This window comes from Nasonia vitripennis, chromosome 3, assembly GCF_009193385.2.
Source record: "Nasonia vitripennis strain AsymCx chromosome 3, Nvit_psr_1.1, whole genome shotgun sequence".
In the NCBI taxonomy this organism is placed as follows: domain Eukaryota; kingdom Metazoa; phylum Arthropoda; class Insecta; order Hymenoptera; family Pteromalidae; genus Nasonia; species Nasonia vitripennis.
Window position 1 is genome coordinate 758,005 of NC_045759.1, and position 13,904 is coordinate 771,908.

Here is a 13,904-nt window from a genome sequence, read left to right on the forward strand (position 1 = left end):
AAGGCGAATTCCGAGATTCCATCTTTACAACATAATCCGCCCGGCGGCGTATAAACTATTAATTAGCTGATAGGGAGAGAGGGGGGAGGCAACGACCAGCTCCGCGCGCGACTCACTTTCAGCTAAATAATTGACGTCTGAATGCTCGGCCGTATACGGCTCCTATCTTTTTCGCGCGTTCGCATCGTTGACGTCCTCTCTCTCTCCCTCAATTTACCGATCTAACTCAGAATTATCGAGCTGTCTTATTATCTAATCTTAATTAAGTCCTCTTCCCCGTTTATTGACGCACTGCTTCTCTCGCGCGAGCCCCTCGTCACATCTCCGCGCGTGGATTCTCCCGTGGGTATAAAATAGCACTTTTCCTCTTATATAATTCAATGGATTCTGAGGCCGCGCGGTAATCAGCCGCGATCCTCCTCCACGCAATAGCCGACGATGAGCAAAAGAAAAGCCGAGGCGAGAGTATAAAGCGCGCCTGGCAAAAAAGGGTCTCTCTCTCTCTCTCTCTCTCTCTCTCTCTCTCTCTCTCTCACTCGAAAAGAGGAAAGCTCGCCTGCGGCTGCAGTCCTCCGTATGCACGCGCGATTTTATCGGCACGCGCGCGACGATCTCCGGAAGATTCGCCGCGTCCAGCGCCTGCAAGAATGTCATTGCATTATAATGAATGCCGATTCTTCGAGCTGATTCCCCGGACTTTACTCGATACCGATATTGTTTTCGTCGCAGCGTCGACGTAATTAAATCGCGAAATTCGTGCCCCGCAGGACTTAACGATCGGGTTGACATACGGCCGCTTTCTCGACACTTCTTCAAGGCGACTCGAAATTGAAATTTCATCAGGCGTAATTGCGGCGCAACCTCAAAAATATCGAGAATGAGAAGACAAGATCGCCTTATTCATAGACCAGTTACGCAAGACTCTCGATCTCCTTTTCATTTTTCCCGCGGCGGCGCATTCTCGCGCGAAAACGAGCGCGTTCGTGGAATGCCGACTCCGATGACGCTGGGGATTAGGAGACGAGGAGGTGAGGCGAACGAACGCCCGCCGATGGAAACTGGAGATCGGCGGAACACGCGCGCCAGCGAGGGATTTAATCGGCCGAGTAATTTATTGTCGTCGTGAGCGAGCGGTCGATTGGATATGCGGCTGCTTCGCGCTTGTAGATTCGTAATTATTTACGTGTACGGAAAGAGGGAGTAGAGGATGTTCGCCGCAGAGCTGTAAAGGGATATGCGGCTCGAAATCGAAGATGGAGAGTCGGTGTACTCGACTGATTATGGATGTTACGCCGAGAGTTTGGCGAACTTGATTAACGAACGCGGAATCGGCCATTCCTATACACGCATCATACGCGCCTACAGATCGCAGCTCGATAATTAGCACGAGATCATCAGCCGGCGATTACACGACTCTATTGCGATCGGCTTTTACTCACCAGAATTTTCATTTTCTGTTGCAGGTACGGAGACTTTTCGAGTATCTACGCCTCGTCTGCTGCTCGTCATATGTAAGTAGTCGCGGCTCATCGGCATGCTGCGCGTGCATCGAATCTGTCATTACCTCAGCGGCATCGTCGCCTCCACATACGCGCGCGTCGCCCATAACAATCGCGTCGGCGGCGGATTCTATTATCTAACGGGCGTGTCTTCTTCGCTACGCCCCGGGCGAATGCGAGGCACGCGTCGATTTTATTTTGACGCTCGCTCGCGATGGGCTCTTCGTTATCGATTCCGAGTTTTCCATTTTCACTTTCGACGTGTTCTGCCTGTCGGGATTTCACGTCGGCAGGAGGGTTGAATTGTAAAATTCGGATTTGCCTTCGGAACGAAGCTGTCTGCGGTGCGGATCGAGAATGCGCTCATTTATATCGCAACAGAGGAGGAAAATAGCATCGCACGGATCAGCCGTTTGCATTCTTTTGAGTTCGACGCTGTTAATCTCCGCTCCTTCGAAGCCGACGAGAGACTCTTGTAAGTCATGATAGTGAGTCATGAGGCTGGCCCGAAACGCTCGTATTCTAATGTTGTACCATACGTTAGGGCTCTCTCAATGAACGTACAGAGAACGCCCACGCGGGTATACCTGCACTTATTACCGCAATATCTTCAAATACGCCGTATACGATCGTAATATAAGCGCAGCTCGAAAATCATACGAATGTGCATACCGCTCGCGTACCTGTTCCCGCAGTAAATATCGAAAGCTGTAACGCGAAATGCAAATATCGTTCATAGTTTTTATAAAAACCGTAACAACGCACTCCATCAACGTATTATAGACCTCTGGTCTCGCGAAATAACAACATGCAAAAAAACTTCCTGTCCCGTGTCGAACGACGGATAGAGAAGCGAGTTGCGCAACAGCCGAATGCGCGCGCCGTTCGACTTGACATGTCTTGTACAGGATAATCAATTAGCCGGCGATCGAGATCTCGAATCGACGACCAGGACAATTACCCGGCACCGGGGAATTGCTCCGCTTAATCAAACGATTGTTGTTGTCGCGTGTTCGGCGAACAGTCGTGGGCGACTCTGTGGGAATTGATTATTCATCGATGGCAGCTATTTCGCACGACTTGGCAAACGACGTATCCTCCCATAGCTTACATCGAGAGATTCGACTAAGTAGTGTGAAATAAAACTCTCCTGTGTCATTAGCGGACAGCTGCCGTGTAACCTGCGGCTCGGTCGCGCGATAAATCTCAATTATCGATCTTTCCGTACCGATTGTCGCGCGCGAGCTGCCTTTTTCCGAGTCCGCCGACGCGATATTACAGTCATTTCCCCGATAATCCGCGCAGCTGTGTATAAGAGTTTATGCGCTGCAGAAAACGAGAGGCTGTATCCGTGCCATTGAGCCTTTCCTTGCACTTTCGAATGGACGCGCAGGTCGCGCGCGCGCTTATTTCGCCTTCGCTTACGCGAGCATTAATGAACTTGTAGGCATAAACGACACGTGAAATCATGTCTCGTGCGTTATATTCTTTTCGTGTTTTTTTTTCGCCTGCGACACCTTTATTTCTGTTTGCTCGGTAGAAAGTTGCGTAAGAGTTATGAAAGTACACGCGCGTTTATAATAAACTTCATCTTCGATAAATGTGCCGGGCAGGTGAAATAAATTATCGAAGATAGCAGTGGAAAGTATTTTGAAAAATGGCTTTCCCCTCGCTCACCTTAGGGGTGCGTCGATATGCCAAAAATACCTTGTTAGGTCGCTGGTGCTACAACCTGTAAGTGGATACCTGCTGCTGTTGCATCAACCGTACCGCAGAAAACCTTCCAAATACGCATACGAGCGCTTACAAGAGTCATCGATCTCTCGCCGCGAGTAAAAGCATCTCCGCAGAGCCTCTCGCACACACACATTCACCATCGCGCGGGCGCGATTTCCTCTCGCTTCCTGCTGCAGCAAAGATCGAAAGTCCTCGCGATTGTGAACACATGTATATAGAAAGCCACATCTCTCGGGGAATAATGCTGGCAAGTGTACATGCATACGAGCGAAAAAAGATCCCCATACATGCGCGCGCACCGCCGGCAGAACGTGATCGCACACTTTCTTCTGACCCACTGACGGCTCCGCCGCCGCGGAGGACGGGTATTATAAAGTCGCGCCGCGGCCGTATACGCGCACGCATAATGCACACGCTAACGGGCGGCTTAGTGCGCTTGCTTTACATAATGCATCGCGGGCTCGCCCCGATATACACTCGATTTCTCGCTTCGACGGAGAGTATAAATAAATAAACGCCGCGCTCGTTGCAGCGTGAATAATTCGGCGGCGCGACTGTTCTCTCCGCGCATAAACGATCCTCGTGTTTCTCGCTCTGTCAGTTTTAATGAACTCGCGGAATATGCGCGGCATTGTTCGGCTTATTTTTCCAACGGGTTCCGAGAGATATAAAGAAAACCGGCAATGGCTCAATCGAAAGCGATACACGTTCTCTCGTGTGCAGCAGGTTTATCGCAAAAGGGGAAGCGCCTCGATTTCGCAAGGGCTGCATCGATAATTTCGCGGCTGTACTCGATGGCAGTGGAGCCGCCCGATAAAGATCTTACGGTAGAAAAGAATGTAGCCCGCTGCAGCGCTGGAGATTTTTCCTCTCTCGCGATCTTACATGGCCGATATGAAATATTGAGTGGAAATGTTATCCGATCGTCGACGAGAATTGAATTTCGCTCGAGTGACCCAGTTTCCTCTCTCATTTTGCGAAAACCGACGTGTGAATAGTCCGTGCCTTAATCATCGACGTTCACCGCTGGGAGCGCATCCTGCGCTTTTTGCCACCGTCCGGTGACGCAAGTCCTCGGAATACGTATCTCCTCTCTCGAGGCGAGTCAGTGACTCGTTCGGGCAGCTATATACAGCCTACCTGTAACCTCCGCGACCCACCCACCGAGTCTATACTAAGCCGCTGCCCACGTAAACACCGCAGCCTTACGGCAAGCCGGCGGAGCTTAGGGTGGCGCTGAATCGATCAAGCTCGAACTCTTGCCGAGAAAATGAAAAATCCGATGAACAAACAGGAGATAGAGAGAGAGAGAGAGAGAGAGAGAGAGAGAGAGAGAGAGAGAGAGAGAGAGAGAGAGAGAGAGAGAGAGAGAGAACGGAGAATTCGATAAAACGCTCGATCTTATTCGCGAATTAAATCAAATCCCCGCCCTCCTATCCGCTGTACACACAAGTACAGCCGAGGAAAATAAACTCATCTCTCCGCTGCTGCTGCTTCATCTCGGTGCGTCGAGCTGAGCGAGTCGTGCGAAAGCAGCAGCGCCTCGAGTGCCAATATTCGCCAAAAGGAAGCGACGGCGCCTCGAATCGATATACGCCGCGGGGCCCGACGCAATTTATTTCCGTCGGACGTACTTTGCTCCGAAATTCCGGACTTGGTACGAAATTTTTTTCTCTCTCTCTCTCTCTCTCTCTCTCTCTCTCCTTCGATTTAACCCGTAATAAAGTAATCATCAGGACGATGAACGCATACCAGAAATACCCTCGCCCTTCGCGCGGCAGCAACAATTTTTCCAAGTACAGCCCACATGGCACTCGACGACGTTTGCTCAGCCATGCGCGGCACTTATTCGACCTTCGTTTTCACGCACGTACGAGCTCAGCCCAGACGTCTCTCTCTCTCTCTCGGTCTCTTCGAGAAATTCGCTTTCTCCCCGGCATTGTCTCTCATCGAGGGAAGCTCGCGCGCATTTTTTCCCTGCTTTTCTTTGTTCCTGCTCTTATATTGCCAAGGGCGAAGGGATGCGTTCCGCTCTATCGATTGCGTCGGAGTTTATTTGACGCTCGAGTTGTACAGCGTCGGAATGAAGTTTTCTCTCTCGCGCGACTTCCCGCGCTTTCCATGAATACCAACGACGCGTGTTGTCGAATTTGATGAATCGTATGATGGAGCTACGATCGTATAGGTACTGTACAAACCAGTTCCGAGTAATAAATAACGAAAATAATCTCTAATGTCATAAACAAGCCGGACGGCCAGGTCGAATTCAAGGTTTCGCAAGATGAACGATATTTTTATTGCGGCGATATACCCTGCTCTCCGTTTTAAAGCCAGCCGGCTGTATTATTAACCGATATCGCGAGAGCGGCGCTATTATCGATCATTCGCGCGCACGGTCTACTTTCCCGCATGCGAGATTAGCCGATCGCGTGCAGGCTCTGCGTTTCTCACGAAAAAAGCATGCGGAATCGTGCAGAGCTCTACGTAGGACGAATTCCCTCTTGCGCAATACTTCTTTCGGCCGATGCTACAACTGACCGATAAGTGTACTTTGAGCTTTAACCCACTACGGTGCGTTACGTGACCATAGGTGCATCAGTGCAAAGTGCGCGTAATGCGCGCGCGCGAGTCGAGGTTGAACTAACGGAGCCGGAACCGTTGCAGCAGTACGTCTGGCAGCTGAGTTCTCCCACACCATCGTTAATATTAACGCGCGTTAGTCCAATTACTCGGGGGCCCGTCGATGACTTTTCTTCCCCGATGAAATAATTAACGCAATATTAACTCGACGCGAGCACGCATAACGGCGGAGTCTATTTGCGGGAAAAGCGAGTCCATTAAAGCTGGAGTAGGTGTATGCACTAGACTCTCGGTAGCAGCAGCGATTAATCGACAATGGAAATTAATGCGAGTTTACGAGCCCCTCTGTCTCCCTCCGTTTCCACTTTCCGTGGCCGAGTCCGCGTGTGTACTATGATGGTTAATGGAGCCGCGGGGAGTTTTCGTGCGTTCGATGTTGCGTAAGAGATGCGTTTGCTCTAATGCGCTATCCCGGCGGGTCGATTTGTTGCTGATTCCCCTAATCGCGTCGTATTTGCTTACGCGTTTGCCGACTATCATTCTCGTTTCATCCGCAGTACTTCTATATAGCTCCCGTAGCGACGACGTACAAAAGCGCGTGCCTAGCCCGTATAATGCCAAGGCTGACGCGAGTCGCAGAAGTACTCGCCGTATTAATTACAATTACGGCACGCGGGCCAATTAGGCGCCGTTACTCGGCGGATATTCTCCGCGAGGTCCCGTCATCCGCTCGAGAGAAAGGCCTTTTCCGCCTCTCTCTCTCTCTCTCAGTACACTCCGTCCGCGGCTTTTGATCTTGACTCGCGATCGATGTCATGCTTCATAAATCTCTCTTTACCGTTCCCGGCCGCGGTGGCTCCTCCTCACCGCAGACTGCTCGTAATGCCTTCATCGCGAGGAGCACTACTGCTGTTCCGCCGTGTTTTGTGCGCCGGCTCTATCGCTCGCTCGGCCAGATGAGGAAAAATCGAGGCTTGTTGCGAGCGCGGAGAGCGGAAAGTATTTCGGATGGCTCGGCAATACGTCTGTTGTTTGTGAGTCGAGGTAATTGTGTTTGAGCAAGATCCGTTAGTGAGCGAAGGAATTCAAATGAACGGTGCTGTACTGCGTTTGCGCAGCTGTACTTTTCAATCTAAAGTACCATCGGATTTACGACTGCGCATTTCTGCAGCGGCGGTTACGTGAATCGCTCGGTGTGAGTTAAAAAGTCGCCAAGTCCGATTTTTCGCTGCTCAACAAATTGCCAATTTTGAAGTTCCTGCATACGAGGCGCGGACTATTACCACGTCATTCTCACGCTCTGTCGGAGGAGTAGGGGATCGGCTTAATTGCATAAATTGCAATGATCTCAATTTTCCAGAGGTGATTCCGAAAAAGTGCCTTTTACATAACAATATAATATATCCGATCGCTCTCCCCGCGCGACCCTTACGCAAGAGATTCGCGTGCGCGGGGAATTTCCCGAGTCACGTTTCTGCGCGTACCTATACCTATACGAAATTGAGCGCTGAAAGGATATTGATACGTCTCGACTGTATACTGCGCAAGCAGTGCATAAGGTATACAAAGAAACCGCGCGCGTTATACGTTCATTCGGTCGCCGGCGCTTATAGTCGTGGGTATAGCACAAGTATGCGCTGCAGGCGTTGCATGTCGTCGCGCCCGGGCTATAAGGAAGAAGGAGAGACTTTGCTTTTACTTTGAGATACTTTGTTGCTTCTCTGCAGGCGCGGCTGTAAAGTGAAAGCCATTTTTAGTGCGAAGATAGAGCTAATTACCCACATCAAAGTCACTTCTAACCCCATCTCGAGTGAGCCGAACCAACACTCGAACGGAGTCGCGCACAGCCGCAGGGTCTACACGCCGGATCCACAAAGGCACGCATTCTCCGATCTGCTCGCTATACGTCCGAGTTTACTCGGATCTCGAATTCAAGCGGGTCTCTACGGCCGATAGGTCAGTCAAGTGCAGCAGCGGCCGAGAGAGAAGGGGAGAGCTAGAGAGAGAGAGAGAGAGAGAGAGAGAGAGAGAGAGAGAGAGAGAGAGAAAGATAGTAAACATATCGATTGCCTCCGCGAGCGCGTATGTGCGGCTCATACACGTGTAAATAAATTCATGAGTCGGTCGGATTCGTGTACACGGCGCATCGGCGCAATGCGTCATGTGTGCATGTACGCGAGCGGAGACTTGCAAATTATGAGCTTTTACCGGGGCTATTGATTTCTTATTTATTGCCCGGCGTGTTTATGCGCTCAGCTCAATCCGAACGACAGGTAGATTTCGCGCGTGTACGCTGTTTGGGTGCGGGTGTGCAGTGCCTCATTGACTCTATACAAAGAGCCGTTCAGTCGGTGCGGATTAGGAAAAGTGATAAGGCTCGATAAGCCTCGAGGTTTTGTGCCGTGTGTGTGTGTGTGCGTGTGTTTCTCCCCCGGCGTAAGTCTGATTTATACGCGGGAATCGTTGGTCGGCAATTCCGACAACGTGTGTATTGATAGCGAGTGGAGTACGCGCTCGCGTGTATACCAGCGTCGTGACAGGTCACAATTCAATCAAAATATTGATCCAGTGTACCGAATGTTACTCTTATTTGCACTGTCAACACGTCGCTTTCCACAGTAGTGTACATTGCCCCGCGACGGCGCTATTGCAAGGCTTCCATAATTTCGCAGCTATTGACGTTCTCGTGAATATACACACATAGCATTATCCACTTGGGCAAATTAGATTCACGACACTCGAATAAAAAACAGCGGCACACGTTACAACGGACTAGCTGCGCACTCTCCACTTGTCATGTTTACCTCACTTAGCGTTACGCAACACCGAACGCTCTCCATATTAGAGGGAGAGAGAGAGAGAGCCGATAGGCCGTGCGGAGCGTAATTAAGGCCAGTAGAGAGTAGGCGAATTCCATCGGCTGCACTGATATAAACAAACATAATCGCGATGGCTCGGCGACCGCAGCCTGCACTTTGCTCAATTTACTTTCATGGCTTCTGCTGCCGCGGCGAATGGATTTTACGAGGTGATATCTCGCGCGGAGTATGGAGAGTATACGTGTGCGAGTTTTCTGCATCAAGACGCCTCGCGCTCGAGTGCCAAGAGTCAAGTTCAGGCGAGAGCGTTACCGATGTGAAATTCCGAGTAAAATAGTATTTAGGCTCAGTAGTCTAGTTCTGGGTATCGCCGGACACTCTACAATCGTCAGCCCAAAAACATTGACATTCGCGTATGCAAATCCGTCAAATTACGCCGATTCAAGGCCGACCGCGAGAAAAAGCCAGCTCGATCACGCGACGCCTACGTCGAGGACCGAAAGCTCATAACCATAACTGTCTCGGCTCTTATCCCGCGCCTGCTCGCAAGGCGGTTCATTTGCGCGCGCGAGTGCTGCAATTCGTTGTCCCTTTTCGCGGGAGTGCAAATAACGGTTGTAAAGAGCGCGACTTAATTACGCCTCCCGCCGCCTTACGTTTTTCTCTTCTCACGATTTGACCTTGCGGTTCTCTCTCTCTCTCTCTCTCTCTTCAGCGCGCGGCTCGACGGCTTTAACGCATGACTCGTTGTTTAAACGGTCCTTTGTTAGGTGTTTTTGATTGCATAATAGCTCTCGGCTTGATTATCGCTGTCTGGAGGATGGAAAACTATCGAAATGTGCATGTTTCAACTTGTGTATCGTACCCCGAGAGCTCGGCTTATCGGATATTAAATGCAATTGGTCAATCGATCGATTAATCTGCGCGGACTGGCCCCCGCCCTTTTAAAAGTACGAGTTATGAGCGGACTATACACTTGATTAATCACCCGCTTCTAAATCCAGCTCGCTCGCGATAAATGAAATGGAGAAGCGAGTAGGGCAAAAATAGATATCGAATTATGAAGATGGGCCGAACCGATCCGAGGCGCTCGTAAAAGCTCTCATTTTTCAATTTCGCGAGTCAAATTGAACGTAAGCAAGAGCTCATTCATTAACTTAATTAAGAAGAAAACGAAGGAGCACACGTAAGCAGCGCTGAAAAGAAATAAAGGAAGAAACGGTTCTGGACTCTGCTCGGAGAGAGAGGGGGGGGGGGGAGAAAAAGAAGTAGGAATCAAGAGCGGAGAAAATGAATGCCACGCCTCGCTGCTGTTCCCGAGAGTCCCTTGCTCTATCTCGTCCACAATGCTGTTCGCGAGTGGCAATTTCTGTCACATTACGCCTTTATTCTGCCGGCGTCAACTAACTGTGTATAATTAGCTTCGAATTAGCTCGACTGGTTAAGCGATCCGATCCGAGACAGCGTTTCAATTCTCGCGCACTTACTTCACGTGAGAAATGCTGATTGAATAAAAAGGCAATTAACCACACGATTTTGAATCGTTCTCTATCTCCACGCGCAGCGCCATCCAATTACTCCACTGCATCTAGGAGTATACGATTTATTTCAAATTTCATCAGCGAAGACGGGCAAACTCATTACCAGTCTCATACAACGCGACGATTCTCAGCCGCGCGGCATGACAAATTCGATGAAAGTTTGTTTGTATAACCCTCGCGAGAGCTGGCGGTTGCACAACGCCGAGTTATACGAAGAAATTAGAAACGAGAAATCCTCGGCGAGTGTAAAGACTCGTCCGAAGAGCAACCCTCAGACACGGTAAAATACGGCAATCCAGCGCCTAAATTGTTTCTCCCAGGCGTCGCACCTCGCGCGACTCTATAATCTAAGCAATCGCGAAACTCACTTAGGCCGCTATCAGCGCGCGGGCTAATGCTCGCCTTAACGACCTCGCGCGAGAGTAGTCGGTCGAGATGCTCGCACCTATGGACCAATGTTCCTCGGACCCGCTGCCTTTCGCCGTCTGTTGTTCCATCAGGCTGCTTTGCTTTTGCCGTGGTTTGCTGGATCCCTCGCGTGCGAGTAGTGAAATTCCAAGTAGTTTCCCGCGGAGAACAGCATAGGCGGTCAGTCGCCACCTATCGCCCACATCCACAGCCATTATTACAATCCCTCCGCAGAACGACGGGGGGGGGGCGACACCGGCGACGAGTCCATAACGCAGCGGACATATCGACTTGACCGCAAATCGCTTATTTCGCACAGCGGTCACGCGCCGCTGAATTCGCTCTCGCTCGGTTCATTTTCCCTCTCTCTCTCTCTCTCTCTCTCTCTCTCTCTCTCTCTCTCTCCCTCATTCTGCACGCGTCGTTCAATGAAAGTCCTCCGGACGTAAACGACACTCGCTCGCGCGCGCGAGAGCCTTTCCCATTCTTCGCGCACGGAGAATTCGCTTCTCGCTCGCCGGGTTTTATAGATATAGCTACGTGTCGCAAAGCACCGCGTTGATTATCGACGGCCGAGAGGGAGAGAGGTGGAGGTCGCCGCGTGAGCGCCCAGGGGCTTCGGCTGCAGACAATACGCTGCACCGGTACTGTTTTATTTACGCGCTCGAGCAGAGGGAAGGAAGGTGGAAATAGTTTATTGCGAAATTCTGCGAGATGCCGTACGTGCGCTGTAGCAGTATAGGGAAAGGTTTTTCTTTGTATTTTTTGCCGCAGGTGTCCGAAAGCGAAAATAAGAATCCTATCAATTAGACGTCATTAGCTGTTTAGAAACCCGTACTTACGCAGCCGCGCGGGTAAACAGAGTGTCCATCACGAGAAACCACCCAAGAACCGGAAAGCGGCCCCGAAAAAGCCGGTAGTAGCAATCATCCAAATTGAAAGCATTACAGTCGCCATTAAAATGCAAAAGCGTATAATTCCGCTTAAAGACACCAACTCATTTTCCGTACAAACACTCGCTACGCGTATACTCGACTGGCCGGAGTCGAAATTTCAAAAGGCGCCCGTTGCGCGAATTGAGACGTGGTGATTTGCATGCAACATCGCGTACTGCGGCCGAAACCCAGCCCGCGGTCTATATACTAGTAGTGCGACTGCTTTCAACGAGAGCCGATGTCGGTTCGAAAACGTGTAATTGCTTTTTCGGAGGTTTGAGTCGATGATGAGGTGGTGCGCGACAGCGCGGTCGAGATTTTTGACAGGCTCTTGGGTGGCTGCTGTGATTTAACGAGATGGAGAGAAAACGCGCGTGTAATGCGATTTTATAGCAAATTGTTGTTTTTGAAGGAGCCAACGGATACACGGACAGGGTTTACACCGAATGTCCACTAAAGCGCGTTCGCAAAAAACCGTCTGCTCTTGTTGCAAGGGAGCCCCGTTTATGGGGCAGACGAATTGGTCGTGAAAATCGCTAATAGCCCGGAGTCTATGAAGTGGATAACCTTTTTTTCATAAGGGATGAAGTGGAGTACAGTCGTAAAACGCTCCCGTTTATCGCCCATGAAAAACGGTTCCGCGAACACCGAACGACGCTCTCTCGCGGCGCTCGAGAGTTTCGGCTACAAAATTTGCATTTCGCGTCGGCCCTAATAAACACACCTCCTCCATTATCGCAGCCTCTCCAGAGCGATTAAAGCGAGCTTTATATACACAGCGTAAGACGTATCAACTTCTGAATCGCGAAATTCGGTGTGAAAAGTCAACATCTTTCCCCGTCGAAGCTTCCTAATTAACTCACGGCATCAGTGTGTCAAGCCTAGCGGCGCGCGTTCCAATTTAAACCCGCTTTCCAATCCGTTAAAAGGCAAAGCTTCGCTCCGTCTGTCGCCGCCACCTCTGCGCACAGGTAGGCACACACAAGCCGCACACTCTCGCTAGCAATTAACGAACGATTCGCTCTCGCTCTTGTTCGCCGGCGTTAATATTTCGAGTACTTCTTATTGCGGCGGCGAGGCGCAATAGAGCGCGTAAATCAAAAAGTTAGATCCGCAGCAGCCGCGAATTTAATTGGAAATCTCGGGCAGCGCGCGCGACTGTTTGCGTTTAATCGCAATCGATCATTCCGTTTGTTTCTCGCGCGCGAGCGAGCGAGCGGTGGGGCTAGGCGATATTTTGATTAATAATAAGCGATGGGGTTGTCTCCTCCCTCCTCGGCATTTCGTTTTCTTTTCCTGACTGAGAAATAAGGGGTAGAGCAGTTTATTGATGACGGGGGCTTTTCGCGCAGAGAGCCCACCTGCGTGATGGAACGATCGGCGAATTCAATTATGGAAAACTAATCAAAGCACTCTAACCTCCGCGGGATTAAGCCATGCTCGAACTCCGGGGGCAATCGGAAATCGGCAACTGCATATACGGACGCGCTCGACGCGGCTGGTGTGCCTTGTACACATCAGCAGTCGTAAATAGAACTGTCTCGGAGCAGAAAATGTGGGCTTCCGATTGGTACTGGTCTGCGCTCTTTTGCTCTCTTTCTCGCTCTGCCCTCGGCTTCTTTTTGCGCAAGAGCGTTTTGATTGTCGCGCGAATGGACACAAAGGCGAGGCGCGGCGGCGCCTCGAGCGATTGCATTCGATATTACGACGACGTGGGTCGGCTCGAGAGCGCATTTGTGTGCGTTCACCTGTAGTGATGAAAAGGGCGCGGGATCGATCGGAGAGTGCATTAATGAGCTGAGGGCGTGTTTCGTGCTTTCCTGAAAGAAACTTAGTAGCACTAAATATAGCAGTGGTAAAGATGACGGTGAAAGTTGACGGAGCATCGCTTAAACTGATCGCGCGGCGCAAACAATTAGCGTAAAAACGACGATTTCATCGCAGCGACGACAAGAAGTCGGCGCTTTAACGATAGGCCAAAAACGCGTCGACGTAAATTTCAAGCTCGTTATCCGGCATCGTTTAATGGGTCTTCCAATATTTCGCCTGCAAAATCTGGCTCTTATACTACCATACAGCGGGAATTTATGTCAATCGTAAGCTCTTCTTGCGCTTCGTATTATAATTTAACCGGCGAAACTTTGCGCGAGCAATTATTCGTGCGGAGACGGCGCGCATTTTCGAGACTATCACAGTCTACCTTGATGGTTGTATTCTTGACTTTCTAATGGCGCAGATGAAAATTAATGCTCGGCTTAATCTCCATAGAAGAGTTTCTGCAGATTCCAAGATAATTTGGCACGTGTAAATTGAACTATGAAATCGATAACCGAAATATCGCCTCGTATATTAAAAAACGAAATTCTATAAATAAATTTAATCAGA

At 50.3% G+C, this 13,904-nt stretch overlaps 1 protein-coding gene across 8 annotated transcripts in view; it reads left to right on the forward strand.

Annotated features, from left to right (window-relative positions):
- The window catches only part of LOC100120757 (SH3 and multiple ankyrin repeat domains protein 3), a 186,686-nt gene that overhangs the window by 58,173 nt on the left and 114,609 nt on the right, over nt 1-13,904 (forward strand). For 3 of the 8 annotated variants that reach the window (XM_032598102.1, XM_032598098.1, XM_031926254.2), the window contains one exon: nt 1,464-1,511. The exons of the other annotated variants lie outside the window; for them this stretch is intronic. The gene's annotated coding sequence lies outside the window, so the exon portion shown is untranslated. The remainder of the gene's footprint in view (nt 1-1,463; nt 1,512-13,904) is intronic. 8 annotated transcript variants of the gene reach the window in all.